This window comes from Octopus bimaculoides, chromosome 13 (genome assembly GCF_001194135.2).
Source record: "Octopus bimaculoides isolate UCB-OBI-ISO-001 chromosome 13, ASM119413v2, whole genome shotgun sequence".
NCBI lineage: Eukaryota > Metazoa > Mollusca > Cephalopoda > Octopoda > Octopodidae > Octopus > Octopus bimaculoides.
The window spans coordinates 56,413,959-56,417,886 of NC_068993.1; the positions used below are offsets into that span (position 1 = coordinate 56,413,959).

The 3,928-nt window shown below is 39.2% G+C and overlaps 1 long non-coding RNA gene across 1 annotated transcript in view; it reads right to left on the minus strand.

Moving 5' to 3' along the window:
• Positions 1 to 2,851: 2,851 nt before the first annotated feature.
• The window catches only part of LOC128249304 (uncharacterized), a 90,605-nt gene continuing 89,528 nt past the window's right edge, over positions 2,852 to 3,928 (minus strand). Inside the window, exon 2 of the long non-coding RNA XR_008265402.1 lies at positions 2,852 to 3,264. This is a non-coding gene — a long non-coding RNA (uncharacterized LOC128249304). The remainder of the gene's footprint in view (positions 3,265 to 3,928) is intronic.

The following is a 3,928-nucleotide window of genomic DNA, read 5'->3' on the forward strand; positions in this document are numbered from 1 at the left end:
TATATATATATATATATATATATATATATATATATATATATATATGAATTTAATGGCTGTGTAGGGACCTTTTTAAGCAGCAAATCCAAACTTCTGCAAACCATTTGAACGTCTTCAATAGTTAAGCGACTATAAAAAATATGTAGAGGCTTTCGGCAAACGAGGGCACGCAGCAAGACTTGGATATAACTTGAAATACAACTTAAGCATAGGACATAAGAAAGTGATTAAGCAATGCTACTTTGAATTTTCGATTGAATCTATGAAGGAAGTTAATCAAAGAATTGATAATAAAGGTGGAATTCTGAAAATATTTCAGATAGTTTGATCCAAATATTTTAAATCGTTTGCTGGAAGTGAAGCCTAAGACGTGATATCAAATCTTGAGAAGGAAATCAAACTCGTTTTGTGTATAGAAGTGAGACGAAATAAGAGAAGGATATATGACAAAACAACACCCCATACCACGTAACAGAAATGATAGGCATCGCTCATTTGCCAGAAGAAATCTACTTCAGAAAATTTGTTTTATGTTCTGATCGGAAAAATTACTGCAAGATTAGCTGTGTTTTGATACTCTTTCACTCTTTTACTTGTTTCAGTCATTTGACTGCGGCCATGCTGGAGCACCACCTTTAGTCGAGCAAATCGACCCCAGGACTTATTCTTTGTAAGCCTAGTACTTATTCTATAGTCACTTTTGCCAAACCACTAAGTTACGGGGACCTAAACACACCAGCATCGGTTGTCAAGCGATGTTGGGGGGTAGGGAACAAACACAGACACAAACACACATGCATATATATATATATATATATATATATATATACATATACATACGGCGGGCTTCTTTCAGTTTCCGTCTACCAAATCCACTCACAAGGCTTTGGTCGGTCCGAGGCTATAGTAGAAGACACTTGCCCAAGGTTCCACGCAGTGGGACTGAACCCGGAGCTATGTGGTTGGTAAGCAAGCTACTTACCACACAGCCACTCCTAAAAAAAGGTTGATCTTTTCTGTGAAAATATCTCACAAAGTCTGAAACTAAGCAGCAAAATAAATAAATAAATAAATAAATAAATAAATAAGAATTGCAAGATTTAGGACACCAATAAGCAATAGATTTTAATGATGAAACGCAAAGTTTACCGCCAGTACATGAAACAAATTTCGGCAAACCAGAACTGAGAACTTTAGAATTATTTAATTTTTTTTAACTGATTACAAACTTTGTGAGATATTTCCAGATGTTTGAGACTGTTTGTGAATATTGTTGACAATTTCTGCTACAGTTGCATTAGCATAAAAACTTTCCGCAAACTTAAAACCTTTTAAATTAATACATTTTAAACGTTATCCTGTTTCAAATTCAACTTGCTAACTTAATAACACTGAGTGTTAAATTAAGCATTAGCAAAGACATGCGATTGTGATTGTGTTATTAGAAATTTTGCAGATGCAAATGTCAGAAAAGCTAATTTCATTTGGTTATTTACACTTATTGTCGGTTTGTAAATGTATATTGTAATCCTCTTATATTAGTTGGTCCGACGCTGACGGTGATAACCAAGGACATCAGATAGTAGAAGAAGACGGAGCATCGTGCGTCGGGCTATGGCTGTTTTTCTTCTAGCGCTGACTTAAGTCGCTCGAGCTGTTCGCAGTGGATCTCTTTTGTTATCGTTTGGTTTGGGTTTAAAAGTTTGAAGTGGACTAAACCTTTCATATCCCACCAAACAGATAACACCTTACGGGGGTGAATACCTTCTTTAGCCTGGGGTGCCGGTGTTTCTCCCTTCCCTACCCACTGTCTTCGGCGCTTGACATTTTTATAGAGAACCCATTTCTCATCACCAGTCACTATTCGGCCCCAAAACGGTTCATTCGTGAGACGTGACAGCAAAGAAGAACACATTCACATTCTGCGTGCGATTAGACTCGGAAAGTTTGTGAGGAACCCATTGACTCAACCTGCTAACTTTTCCGATGGCACGCAGGTGTCGACGAAGGGTTGAATGACCAAATCCAAGCTTCTTTGCTAGTTCCTCAACAGTTACGATGGGATTTTGTTTCACCACGGTTTGCAGAACGTCCTCGTCGAGCTCTACAAATCATTTAGGACTAGGCTCGTCTTCTAGGCTGTTGTTTCCGACTCGAAGTTTCTGGAACCACCGTTGACACTGGCTTACGTTTATTGTCCGATCCCCATATACTACATTCCTCGCACTTTCCGTTGCATTGTTGCCTATATTGAACTCATGAAGCAAAACATGCCGAAGATGCTCCTTCGCCACTTCCATTATAGCTTTGAAAAAGTAACTGTTAAAATCGAACTGCACTCTTCAAAGCTTGCCCTAAGAATAAGTACAAGGTAGAATTACTACCTGCTTTTATAGTAAGTTGATGCAGATAGTTTATCCCGTCCCCCTCCGACTTTGCCCAGCACCCACATTGTGGTGGTGCTGCTCACGTTGAGGACCCCTGGAGTAGAGCTAAGACTAAAGGCTCTCCCCCTGTATTCTCTTTTTTCTCAGATACTGTTTAGCTAAGACGGCATTAACTAATGAATCCTTAACCTTTTTACAATATTGTGAGGAGGATTTGGTTGCTATTTTTAGAAAACGAAGCGAGTGTTTCGCGGTTACCTTATCGGGTCTGGGCTCCTTATTTCTAGCCTGTGTTTTTGCAGGATGATAACCTTGGTTAACGTGATACAAAATACAGAATAAACAGCTAGTTTAGAATTTCGTATTTTCGAAGAATTATATAACAAACTGATGCAAGAAAAATAATTAAAAAAAAAATTGTGCCAGTAAAAACACATCAACGAAATAAAACAATAAGAAAAGTGTTCATGTTAAAACATTATCATTATTAGTTTTATGCTGTTGGGCAAAACGCTTAGTGGCGTTTCGTTCGTCTTTACGCTCTGAGTTCAAATTTCGCCGCGGTCGACTTTGCCTTTTATCCTTTCGGGGTCGATTAAATAAGTACCAATTGCGTATGGGGGTCGATCTAATCGACTGGCCCCCTCCCTAAAGATTTCGGGCCTTGTGCCTAGAGTAGAAAAGATTATTAATCTTATGTCGTCGTTATTTTAAGGTGACGAGCTGAATCGTTAGCATGCCGGGTAAAACGCTAAGCGACATTTCGTCCGTTTTTACGTTCTGAGTCGCCTTTGCCTTTTGCGGTCCATAAAACAAGTTCCAGTAAAGTGGACCGAATGTAATCGTGTTGCCTCTCTCATCAAAATTGTTGACCTTGCTGCAAAAATAATAGAAAGAAATATGCTGTTATTGAAAGAAATAAACCATCATGAAAGAAAAATTAAATTATAATTTTCATTCTCTTCATTCGTCGCCCTTGTGGTAGCAACAACAGTAACTGTTTCTAATTTTGACATGATAACGATCTTACCAGATCGCCTCCTAAAATAATACTGTGTTGAGTCAAAAGTTTTACTCTGTTTTGGTAACTTATTTGATTCATTCGTCAAGTTGCAACAAAAGCACCCTAGCGTTCAAAGTAGAGACTATCGTGTTACACCGTCTGGGGCCACCTTCCTGACAGGTTCTTTCATTCTACACGGTAGCCAGTTCTCGTCCTTCGAGGCGAAGATCTTCTTCACTGAAGCTTTAGCTTTAGCTTCCTCCTCTTGGTTGATGAAGCGTAGCGAGTGCAGGAAGTGAGACATGGATCGGAACAATGAATAATCCAATGGAGGTATTTTTCTGCAATCCTAACATGCATTAGCAGTGGTTAAACAGTGACCAGCTTCAGGAACCTATCCTCAAAACATGGGCGTTTCGAACACAAGGTCATGCTCCTCGTCTGGTGGAATTATGAGGAGATTTTCATCTTCCTTATTATCTCCTTTACCATACCTACCACCACCATCTCCACCACCACCGCCGCCGCCACCACCACC